Raw genomic sequence first — 12,889 nt, 5'->3', positions numbered from 1 at the left:
GGGGTGAGGGGGGGACAGGGTGAGATGTATGGAGAGAATAACATGGACACTTACATTATCATGTGAAATAGACAGCCAACGGGAACTTGCGGGATGTCTCAGGGAACCCAAACAGGGGCTCTGTATCAACCTAGCGGGGTGGGATGGGGAGGGAGGTGGTAGGGAGATTCAAGAGGGAGGGGACATATGTACACCTATGGCTGATTCATGTTGGTGTTTGACAGAAAACAACAAAATTCTGTAAAGCAATTATCCTTCCATTAAAAAGAAACAAAATTAAAAATAAAAAATTAGTGCGTGAAGACCAGGTAATAATGCAACGGGAAGAGGGTGGAGAGCGATCCTACTCACAAAGATTGCCTAATGGGCACTACACCAGGAACTAATCTTGCTGTTGTTGTCTTGACCTGTTGCCTGACAGCAAAGCCAGTAAACTGGAACAAACATCGTGTTTCCTCTGTCCACGCCTGTCTCCCATGACCACATACTCTTGAGCAATATTACGTCTTACCCACAGAATCGATTTGTATTGAGGGCATATGGTGTACACCCAAAATTCAGATTTCCTTGTCTTCAGACAAAAGGTGAGGTGTAACAAAATACAATTAAGAAAACTTATTCCAAAATAAAGTATTTCACATGAAAAGACTATGAATTAGAGACTTTAAAAGTAAATGTATGCTATGAAATTTCTCTTACAAAATTCTTATCCAATTAGATCATAGCCCGAGTTAGATGGTTAAGAAAAATTTGTAGGGAATTTTAACAGATGATAATGCTCCAATTGAATTTAAAATATGTAAGCATTCATTCAGTAATCTTTTGGTGTAAGGCCAAGGTCTCTTCTTTCTGTACAGTCTGCTGACTGGAGTTGTTTGTTATCTGTCTTGAATAAATCTTGCCTGTGATGTGTTTTCAGCATCTTTAAGTGGAGGTAGAAATTAAAGTAGTTTCAAAACAATCTGAGTGCACAAAGCTTCTGGATTTGTAAGATTAGATTTCCTATGATTATGATGCAATAAAATTAACCTTTTTTTTGGTGTATACGATTCTGCATTAACACATGTATAGATCCGTGTTGTTGTATTGTTGCTATTTAATTGCTAAGTCATGCCGACTCTGTGTGGCCCTCTGGACTGTAACCCTCAGACTCCTCTGTCCGTGGGGTTCTCCAGGCAAGAATACTGGCGTGGGTAGCCATGCCCTCCTCCAGGGGATCTTCCCGACCCAGGGATTGACCCGCGTCTCTTGCACCGCAGGCGGACTCTTTACCACAGGGCCACCTCGGCCCTGCTGGAGGCGGAGAGGCAGGCATGGCGGGCCTGAGTCGGCCAGCATGTGCGGCTGTTATTCAGGGTCTCAGAAAGGCAGGACTCTCACCAGAGCAGCACAGTCATCCCATCAGCTGGGAACGTGGTCTTCACGTCCAGCACGGGAACTGTCCAGGCAGCCCTGCTGCCCGTGGGAGCCTGTGAGACTTACATTCTAAGTCCAGGCTCTGCGGCTCCCCACACCAGGAGGAAACTCACACGCCCTCGGGCTCACACACACGCCTGCACACGTGCAACATGGGAGCAAGCCTGGTGAGCGGTACACGGACATCCAGGGCTTGCACGTGGGATTCTGGGCAGCCTGGGTGCTGGGGGAGCCCTGCTGGTCAGACAGGAACGCGATTCCACCCCAGCCATATTCTGCTCAGGGGCTGCTTTCCATGTTCTTCTTTCTTTCTCTCTCTTTCTGAAATTGGGTGCTCAGGGCTGGTGCACTGGGATGACCCTGAGGGATGGGATGGGGAGGGAGGTGGGAGACTGGTTCAGGATGGGGAACACATGTACACCCATGGCTGATTCATGTCAATGTATGGCAAAAAACCCTACAATATTGTAAAGTAATTAGCCTCCAATTAAAATAAATAAATAAAATTGAAGTATAGTTGAATTACAGTGTTGTGATAATGTCCGCTATATAGCAGAGTGACTCAGTTATGCATATAACATATAACATACATATTCTTTTCCCTCACGGTTTATCACCGGATACTGAATATAGTTCTCAGGGCCATACAGCAGGACCTTGCTATTTATCCATTTTTTTTCTTTTTTTTTCCTATAGACAAGGCAGCAGTTACACACATCTTCAAAAATCGCCTTCGGGCTCACGTTTAATGCATTCTTTTTCTCAAGAAGACTAAAATGACACGGATACCAGCGCCGCCGGAGGGAATTCTGGAACACACAGCGCCTGTGAGCCCCCGGCAGCGCTGTGGGGCTTCATGTGTCCCTGAAAGGACACACTCCTTAGGGGGGCGAGCCAACTGCAGGGGTGGGGGGCGGTGTCTCCTGGAAGGCAGGAGGCCTCCTTTAAGATGCAGGAGTTGGGAAAACTTCATTTTGGGGCCATTTGTGGTTGATGAGTGGACTCGTGACTTCTGAGCTTCAGCCGGTTCAGGGGCAGAACCTTGCGGGGCGGGGGGCGGGCACTGAGCGAGCCCCGAGGAAAAGCCGGTTGAGAGCGTCCAGCCACATGTTAAAGATGTGCAACTGTCTCCTGAGGATCAGGAGGGCATTCTAGCCACAGGAGATGCTGAAAATATTCTGTGGGAAGAAAGGAGAAAGGGAGGAGAGAAAGGGGATCATCCAAAGCTCTAGAAATAAACGCTCCACTCAGAGGAGAAGGCAAGCAGAACCCCTGCAACCCCCTCCGGTAGAGAGTCAGACACGACCTAGCAGCTGAAAACAACAGCCCCTGCTGCGACGGGACTTGCCGCGACCAGGCCTGGTCCTTCCCTCGTGACTGTGTCACCCTGAGCACGTTATCTACCCCTTCCGAGCTTCAGTTTCCTCATCTGTAAAGTAAGCCTTTCTTCATAGGAATTTGTTGAGGGCCAATGAATAAAAAAGAGCTTCTGCATTCGCAGTGATGCTAAGGGCAGACACAAGGCAGCCCTTTCTAAGAAGCTCTCCATGTTCGATTTGTCCAGTTTTCATGACAGTCTTGCGAAGCTCCCGCCTCTCTGAAAGAGGGCAAGAAGATCGGGGTGTGTGCTCAGCTAAGCTGGTGGCAGGACTGGGATTTGAACCCACAGGAGTCTGTCTCCCTGATCTGGGCTGGATCCCTCCTTCCTCACTGTCCTAATTTGCAAGTCTTTCTTTTGACCATTTCACAGGTGCGATGTGAACTCTGGCCATTTTCAAGATTTCAAACCACATTGAACAGAAGTGTGTTTGGCTAAACCTGGGCTCAGTGTGATTTGGAGCTTCTCAGTGGGTTTGATTTATCTAGGCTCAGTTCACTATTAGTGGACATAATTGACTCACACTTGTACCTTGTAATCTGAGTCCCAAAAGTATAAAAGTTAAGTCCACCAGTATTTTCAAAGTTCAAAGTTTGCATTAGTAAAACAGGAATAGAAGCTTCACAGACAATGGCAGCTTTCTAAGAACAAATACCTTTGTTAGTGGGGAAAGCTGGTCTTTTGGGTCACTTAACATTGGCTCTTCAAGGAAGTTATTGTTTAGTTGGTAAGTCGTGTCTGACTCTTTGCAACCTCATGGACTCTAGCCAACCAGGTTCCTCTGTCCATGAAGTTTTCCAGACAATACTGGAGTGGATTGTCATATCCTTCTCCAGGCAATCCTCCTGGATCGGAGATAGAACCTGTGTCTCTGGCATTGGCAGGCGGATTCTTTACCACTCAGCCACCAGGGAAGCTGTCTTCAAGGAAGATCAACTGTATAAAGTCGACCTTACGTTGGTCATGATAGTGAGCAGCTAGGCTGTAGGACATCTTACACCAGTGTTTAAAAATAAACCCCACACAGTGAGAACCGAGGCAGGCCTGGAGGGAAAGGAACCTCGGGAGTTTCTGGTTTCCTCAGGGCTGGGAGCAGACAAGCACATCTCATCGGCTCTGATCGCATCTCCAGTGTTTAGACACTACTCTCCCAGGAGGGAAAGTGGTTCCCTAGAGACATCTTGGCAGTCATAGACCTGCCCAGGTGCCAGCCTGAGTTATTTTCTTACACTGAGGATTTTCTTCCCACTCGGCAGAGAGGAGAGACGTCCAGACTTGTTTGGGAATATGATCCCATCCGTGCTCAGATATATTTAGAATGTCTCCCTAACTCCAGCCTTTCAGTAGCCCTCGAGGGACGTGTTGATTTAATTCTTGTATGTTTTAGGATGTTAAAATGGGAAGTACCCGAAACACAGATCTAGAATTTACTCCTGGGGTCTGGTGTCTGCTAACTCAGGTTAACGTGAACTCTGACGAGCATAATTAAATGTGTCAGCGATCCGTTTGCAGAAGAGCATTCAGATCCACACAGAGTTCCATCACTATCTCTCTTCCTGTCTCTCACTCACATCCGCATCCAGACTGTCATGGTCTCTTGCCATTTTCTTGCTATCCCCTTTCAGCCCTAATAAAACCACTTCTTCAGGAGAGTTTCTCTGGAATCAGTGTTGAGCTGAGAAGCGACTTGAACATGAATCATGATAATGTGTCTCACTGTTTATGTAGCAATGAAGATTCTCAAGATGAATGGAGAGGAGCCAGCCACCCTCCATTCATCTCAAAGCCGTGCAGACCCACTGTTCCTCGTGCTGAGAGATTTATTGGTAATTATTGCAGCAGATAAGCAGTCTTGAAGGAAGCAAAAGTTTTCAAGAACTGAGGTGCTTCTGTACCAGAAGGAACTAGGATGTGCATGAACTCTGATACTAAACTAGATGGAAGAAATGCAAAAAACCCAGCAAGTATTTAGAAAATAGTAACCAATGTGTGTTGATTATCTTTTTTTTTTACTGTGCCTGGCAGTACATGGGATCTTAGTCTCCTGACCAGGATTGAACGCGGGGCCTCAGTTGTGAAAGCACGGAGACCTAACCACAGGACCACCAGGGAACTCTCCCCCAAATTTATTTATACTCCAAAGACTTCAGACACTGGGATTACCCAAAACAAAGTCTAAAACAACCAGAAGTAATCTATTTAAAAATAAAAGATTACCTTAGAAGAAAACATAGGTAGAACACTCTTTGACATAATTTATAGCATCATTTTTTGGGGGGTCTGTCTTCTCAGGCAAAAGAAACAAAAGCAAAACAAAGCAAATGGGACCTAATTAAACTTAAAACCTTTTGCACAACAAAAAATCATCGACTAAATGAAAACACAGTCTACTAAATGGGCAGAAATATTTGTTAATAATATGACCAATGAGGGGTTAATATTCATCTTTTATATTTTGTCCTACCTCCTTTCGAAGACAATGGGCTGCTTTTCTGGGCGCCTGATGTCCTCTGCTAGCAATCAGAAGTTGTTTTGTGGAGTTTGCTCACCATTCAAATGTTCTTTCGATGAATTTGTAGGGGAGAAAGTGGTCTCCCCGTCCTATTCCTCTGCCATCTTAGCTCCTCCCCAGGGGTTAATATTCAAAATATATAAACAGCAAATACAACTCAGTATTGAAAAAAAAACCTCTTTCTGTTCATCTCACTCTTCTTTTCCTTCCATCTTTATCGTTGACTATATACATTTATTTACATTGGCCAATATCCTCACTAGACTATAAACCTCATGAGACTAGAGACATTTTCTTTACCACTTACTGAACGGTTAAATGAACAAATGGATGATAACTAAGTGACTGACTAGAGAAACGTGGGTGGATCTAACAAACACCGTGTTCAGAAAAACTGAGAAACAATGGAAAGGGTAGCACAATTCTATTAATATAAATTATAAGCCCAGGCACTGAAAGAAATCCAGCGGGGGGTAGTCTTTTCAACCAATGCTGCTGGAACAACAGTATGGGAAGAACCCAATTTTTAAAGTGGGCCAGAGGCCTGGACTCTTTATAGAAGAAGACTTGCAAATGGCCTAAAGGCACAAGAACAAAACACCCAACATCATGAGCCATCAAGGATGTCAAGTAGGACTGCAGCACCCGCTGAAGTGGACACACATCGGCCTCACCCGGGAGTCCAATGGCACCGGTCTTAGAAGCAGCCTCCCAATTTCTCATAAAGTTCAACGTAAATTTCTCCAATGACTCAGCAATCCCAGTGCCAGGTAGGAAAGTCCTGGGAGCATCTTACTGGAAGCGTGTTGGAGGCAGGGGTCCCGGGGATTTCAGGAAGCAGGGCTTTCCTCCCCCAGGCCCCGGGGACCCCTGGGAGGCCTCCATTTGTCTCGGCACAGGGGCAGCTGTGGATCTGAAATCTGCCCGGGGCCTGGCGCATCCACAGGGCTCATCCCTTGGAGCCACCCCCCAGCACCGCGGTCCCTGGCCATCACCCAGGCCCAGGCGGCCCCCGTCAGCCCCCAGCTCTGCCTCGCAGCCTGGCCTGGACCTGTGCCTGAACACCTCTGACCCGTTCAGCACTCACCTGGTGAGTCCCACCCTCATGCCAGCTCCAGGTTGGGCTCCGGGCAGGGAGGACAGGACCCCTGGGCCTTGGCCCTGCCCCTGAGCGCTCAGGATGGCGGAAACAGAGAGAGTATGCAAAGTGAAGTCTGCGAGAGCTGCCAGGCTGCCCTCAGGCACCGGTCCAGCCGGAACTTTCAGAGGACTCGGCAGAGCTGACCCTGCACTCTCAGACATCCCTCCTCATCTGACACGGCTCTCAGCTTCCTGCCCATCTTCCCCAGGCCCCCAGGCCCACAGGGCAGCCTGCTCCTGGCCACCAACATCTCACCCTCGAAGTGATGTCTTTAGAGATGGGACGTTGCCCCCATTTCCCCTGAGCAGCCTCAAGCCGCAGGATCGTGGGTGGAGGCCCACCCCTCCTTCAGTGGGTGAAACGGGAGTTTTCAGACTCTGCTTTGCAGAGACCTCTTGCAGCTGGCCATCATAGGTATTTACAGCAGGGAGGAGGCGCCCAGGTTTTGGGAGACTGGTATTGTCATCTTTTAAGTATCTGTGGAGATGTTATTTATGAGTTCTATTTCTCTTTTCATTCTACCTGTAAATTCCACTCTTACCATCATCCTGGAGAGGTGAATTTATTCCCAAACTAATCACAGATTACCGGAAGTGCTGTCACCTCTGGGTAGGGAACTGATTACATTTGTTTCACAATCACCCAGATACACGTTGAGACACATACGGAGAGGAGGAGGAGGATGAGGAAGAGGAGGGACAGGATGGGGAGAGACGGAGAGGGAGGTGGTCTGTCTCCCAAACTTGCAGCTCAGCTACTTAGCACCTTCCTACTTACTCACGCAAACCCCACCTTAACACGTTTCGGTGGAAAGGCTTTCGGAAGCCCTGGTTCTAAGATTCCGAAGTGTCAGCGCCCTAGGGACCCCAGCTCCAGGCTGTTCAGAGAAAATCAATTTACTGAAAGTCAGCTCATCTAAGGATCATTTCCATAAAGGCCAATTTGTCAAACGTCCCATTTACAAAATGTGTATCCCTCTTATCCGCTTATGAAGCTTACAGGGCTCCAGCCCCGAAGCTCTGGTGGCCGAGAGCCCTGGGATGGGGGCACCGGGCTCCTGGAACCCCAGCCTCGGCCTCTGGTCTCTGCTGTCCTTGGGCCAAGGGGCAGCGGCTTCCAATAACAATAACCACTGATTATCTCACAGGGTCCTGTGGGTCAGGAGTTCAGGGTGGATGAGCCGGGGTTGGGATGGGGGTGGGAGGTGGTGTTCTGGCTTTGTCCTTGTTCAGACGCTCACTCGTGGCCCACTCTTTGCGACCCCATGGACTGCAGCACGCCAGGCTTCCCTGTCCTTCACCAACTCCCAGAATTTGCTCAGACTCATGTCCATTGAGTCGGCGATGCCATCCAACCATCTCATCCTCTGTCATCCCCTTCTCCTCCTGCCTTCAATCTTTCCCAGCATCAGGGTCTTTTCCAATGAGTCAGTTCTTCATATCAGGAGCTTCAGCTTTAGCATAAGTCCCTCCAATGAACATTCAGGACTGATTTCCTTTAGGATGGACTGGTTTGATCTTTTTGCAGTCCAAGGGACTCTCTGGAGTCTTCTCCTTGAGAGCCTCGCAGTTCTTATAAGGTAACTTGTCATCTGAGGGTCGAGTGGGAGCAGCTACTTCCCAGATGGCCCTTGCAGTGTAGAGAGCCTGACACTTGGCTTTTCTGGGTACACTGTAAGTGCCTGGTTAAGCTTTTGACTGTTGAGGCTGCCACTTCAAGGCCACCTATCTCAAATAAACAACTTCCCAGCTTCACAGCTAGCTAGCAAAAAGTCAAGCCATCCCACCCATGAAGTTCCTCTATTAGAAAGACGGGTGACCCAGATAAAAAGAAGATAACAGATAAAATGGACCCTGCTTTCCCCTGCTTAAGTCTTAATTCCCACTCTTAGGTTTTAAATTCACCCATAGAGAGAGAACCAGCAAAACCCTAAACACCCCACCCATTCTCCACCCAGAGGTCACAAGAGGCCGGGGACTTGTCACATGAGGTCACTTTCGAAGAGGACGTCTGAATGGTCAAGCCTGGGTCTGTCTAGTTCGAGACTCGGTCCAGCCACCAAGACCTTTCCCTCCACTCTTGGCTCTTAGTGGAGGAACTGCTTCCTTTCCGAGGCCTCGGTCACCATCCCTTGAGCCGGCCGTGGGCTCTGGATCCTAGGACCCCAGGCAGGGGCTGTGTGAGTGCCGCCGGGGACTCTGGGTCTGGGTCCACCTCTGCGGGGAGACCTCCTCCTTCTGGCCTTCCTGACTGTGTGCGCTGGGCCTGAGGTCCCGCCAGCCACCCGCCGACCTGAAGTGCTTACTCAGTGGTCCATGAGCCACACGCCTCGAGCCCGCCCCCCACGACCAGGGCCCGCTTTCCCTCCTGACGTCTAGAGGCGATGGCTGCCCCGTCCTGGCAGCTGCGCTCTGGCGGGAGAGGCGGATGAATCATGTTAAAGGAGCTTTCAAGCCACCAGAGAGGAAACGTGGGCTCTCGTCTTTCCTGCTCTCTTTCTTCTTCCTCTGTCTCCCTTCTCCCTCCGGCCCTGCCCTTCCCTCTCGCGGCCTCTCTGTGTCTCTGTCTCCCTCTTGTCCAGGTTTTCCTGTGGGGTCAGGGACTAGCCTGACTCTGCCACCGGCTCCCTGAGACAGTGCGGGCAGCAGGGGCCACCCGCAGGAGAGGGGACCACGCGTGGTGACAGCCCCTGCACAGAGGGGTCCTTCGGGGGCAGCCCTGCCTCCCTCCCTAGACTTCAGGGACCTCCTTGGGTTCCTCTGCCACGGCTATGCTGACCCCTGGGGGAGTGAGTCTGGTGAGGCTGAGGGGCCCTCAGGAGCAGAGAAGGGGTGTGGGTGTGAGGCTGGGAGGCTGGGGGAGCCTCCCTGCTGGGGTTCCTGCTTTGCCAACAACCACAAGAGCAGACCTTGGTCTTTCAGCAGGAGGATGACAGGTGGCATGGATCACCAGGTCACCAGGGTCATTTGTAGGTGGCCGCCCAGAGGCTGCTCTCTGTCCAGTGCATTGGAGATGGGCAGGGGAACCTCCGGCTGTCCCGGGGTGTATCCCAGGCTGCCTGGACCCCCATGTAGGCTCTGTCGCCAAGGGCACTGGAAGGCCCTTGCCCCTTTGCATGTGGTCCAGCGGTGATGCCGGGGCAGCCATGGGCAGCACAGGGCATCCACGTGAGCAGCCTTTGAAAACAGCAAGAGTGTCACAGGAGCAAATAAGTTATAGTTGTTGTTACTGTTCAGTCTTGAAGGCGTGTCCGACTCTTTGCAACCCCATGGATCATAGCCCACCAGGCTCCTCTTTCCATGAGATTTCCCAGGCAGGAGTACTGAAGTGGGTTGCCATTTCCTTCTCCAGGGCATCTTCCCGACCCAGGAACTGAATCCGAGTCTCCAACATTGGCAGGCGGATTCTTCACTGCTCAGCCACCAGGGAAGCAAACCAGTTAGATCGATGCCAAGTCAGCAGCTCCTAATCTTTATTAAAAATATCTCATTTACTCCTGCCTCCTCCCGGAACTTTTCCCTGGCTGGCAGACAGGAGGGAGGCAGAGATGGCAGGTGAGCTCACCAAGGCTCAGGCTGCTGGGCCTGGTGTTGACATGCTCTCTGGGAAGGTCATCCACGAGGAAATCCCAGCCAAGTCGTGTATGAGAGGACCAGGGTCTTGTTTTCCATGACATTTCTCCTCAAGCACCCACACATTTCACATTATACTCACGAAACACAAATTCCAGATTTCTGCAACAGAAGATGAAGATGAAGTCTCCTTGGACATTTAATTATCTTTGGCTGGAAATGTGCTGCGGATCTGGGCCTGAAGTAGGGTGGTAAACGTAGGCTCAGATGGTGGACAGCCTGTCTGCCGGGTTCCTCTCCACGTTCTTGGAGGTCAGCAGAAGACTTGGTCTCCTGGTTAAGTGTGTTGTAGGAATCATTTTCCCTTTTCTATGCAGTGATCAGGTTGGCAGCTTCCAATCTGCTAAATAATACTTTGTTGGGCCTGTGTATGGAGAGATTACATAAATAATTTTATTTTTTTAAATGATTTTAAATACCATACATAATAAAAGACATTGTTGCATGGTCTGAAAATAAAAACCTCAATTTAAAAATACTTTTCCTATTTATGAACCTTTAATTTTCCCTCAAGTACAGCTGTCTGCTCTGTAATACCCTGATGGTGGATTTTCAGTTCCAGGAAGCATTGTGAAAAAGTGGGTGTTAGTCACTCAGTCGTGTCTGACTCTTTGCCACCCCAGGACTATAGCCTGCCAGGCCCCTCTGTCCATGGGATTCTCCAGGCAAGAATACTGGAGTGGGTTGCCATTCCCTTCTCCAGGGGACCTTTCCGACCCAGGGATCGAACCCACGTCTGTACTTTGCAGGTGGAATCTTTATCACTGAGCCACCTGAGAAACCCATTGTGAAGATGTATTATGCTGCTTCAGTCCTGTCCGACTCTTTGCAGCCCCATGGACTGTAGCCCACCAGGCTCCTCTGTCCATGGGATTCTCTAGGCAAGATCACTGGAGTGGGTTGCCATGCCCTCCTCCAGGGGACCTTTCCGACCCAAGTACCAAACCCATGCCTCTTAGGTCTCCTGCATTGGCAGGCAGGTTCTTTACCACTGGGCCACCCGGGAAGCCCCTTCATTGTGAAGATGGCAGTCGTCAAGTTTCCCCTTCAGAGGTCATTTCTGGACTCGTCCGCTGCCTCTGTGAACATAGCTCACTTCTTCCCAGCGTGCTCTGGCTCCCTTCCATTCCTCTCTTTCCTTTTAAAGGGAGAGCACCTGTCTAGCTCTTTCTGCCCAATTAGGAGGGTCCGCAGTGTTTCTGCGGTGGTGACCAACCCAGAGCAGAGGGAGCCGGAGTCTCATGGGCTCTGGCAGCAGACAGCAGAGAAAATGGAGTGAAGAGAACTTTCCTTCCACACCCAGTGCCTGGGTTCGTCTCGGGGCCAAGGCTGGCTCAGGGCAGCACTGCGGAGCCACAGACACCATCTTCAGAGTCTCAGCCCCGTTCGCCCACAGCCTCAGACCTTGGCATTCCTTGAGTTATCTATTCCCGAAAAGATATTAATTATTTATTGTTTACATGTTGCTGGGCTTTCTTTTCTTTCTTTCTTTTTTTTTTTTGATTACTTTGAAAGTTATTTAACTGGTCTTGGTGTCGCGCTAGGTTGGAAAGTGTGCCTCCGAAGGTCTGTCCTTCCCGAGCCCCAGGTGTTTGCCTGGGCCTGTGGCCGCCCCCGCGTGAATCGGGGGACAGGTCAGTGCAGAGGAGAGGACTGAGCCTGGGGGGCGGGCGCCGGGCATCCGCTCGGGGGCTTGGCTGGGGCAGTCCATCACTGGCCCAGCGCCGGCGCTGAACTGGTGTCCTCGCCTCTGGGGAGGACGTCGCCGTGGGGACGCTGATTTGACTGGACTAGACAGACTCCACATCAGCGCCTTTGATGGGGTGACGGGTGACAGGAGTGACAGAAGATGCCGACAGAAACAGCTCTGGGAGGGTGCGAGGCCTGGCCCCGGCCCCAGGAGGGAGCAGAGCTGGCACGTGGCGAAAATGCAGCACATGTAGCAGGTGCCGCGAGACGGGCTCGGAAGGTGTGGGGCTCCCAGGAAAGACGCGACAGAGGGGAGGTTTTGAGGCAGAGGTGGCTTTGGCCTGGAGGGCTACATAGTGTCTCAGCAGACGCGGGACCAGGTCACACGAGAGCTTGACGAGCAGATGGAGGAACCGTCTCTACATACCAGGTTAAGAGCAGGGATGCTCTGGCCTGGGACTCACCTCCTCTGACCCCGACTCCCACCACCCAAGCCCGGGGAGATGCCCGGGGCTGACTGGCCTGAGCATGACCGCAGAATCTGTGTGCACTTATACCCTGAACACCGGTGCCCGCTGGCAGCCCCGGAGGTGCCTGCTCGTGTCCACCTTCAGGAGGGACCTCTGTGGGGAGCACAGCTGGTGACCTCTGGATGTCATGGGGCTCCCGGCTGACAGCAATTCCTCCCGCTGATCCTGGCCAGGTGGGCACAGGTGGGCACAGGTGAGGGAAGGGGACAGGAAGCCGAGGGGGGCCGGTAGGACTCGTCCCCCGGGGTGAGCGGTGCTCAGGTGGGTGAAAGGTCACGTGAACACGACTTCCCAGGGTGGGGAGGGAGGCAGCTGCAGGTCAAACCACACTGACTTGAGTTCCATGTCCTGTTAACTTCACAGGACGTGAGGGAGTGGGCAGAGGTCCAGGCTCCCACGGTATCTGCACACAAGTATTCTCATGCCGGAAGACCCCCTGGAGGAGGGTGTGGCCACCCACTCCAGGACTCTTGCCTGGACAATCCCTGTGGACGGAGGAGCCTGGCCGGCTACAGTCCGTGGGGATGCAAAGAGTCGGACGCGACTGAGTGGCTAAACGCTGCACAGCGTTCTGTTCTCAAGCCAGAGCTC

The 12,889-nt window shown here is 51.1% G+C and overlaps 1 pseudogene; it reads left to right on the top strand.

Moving 5' to 3' along the window:
- The first annotated feature begins 9,994 nt into the window (after positions 1-9,994).
- Positions 9,995-10,360, top strand: LOC133059215 (adenosine 5'-monophosphoramidase HINT1-like; annotated as a pseudogene).
- The last annotated feature ends 2,529 nt before the right edge of the window (positions 10,361-12,889 follow it).

The sequence above is a fragment of the Dama dama genome, chromosome 7, assembly GCF_033118175.1.
Source record: "Dama dama isolate Ldn47 chromosome 7, ASM3311817v1, whole genome shotgun sequence".
Classification (NCBI taxonomy): Eukaryota; Metazoa; Chordata; class Mammalia; order Artiodactyla; family Cervidae; genus Dama; species Dama dama.
Note: the sequence above shows the minus strand (reverse complement) of the source record. Positions and strands in the feature narration are given on the sequence as shown.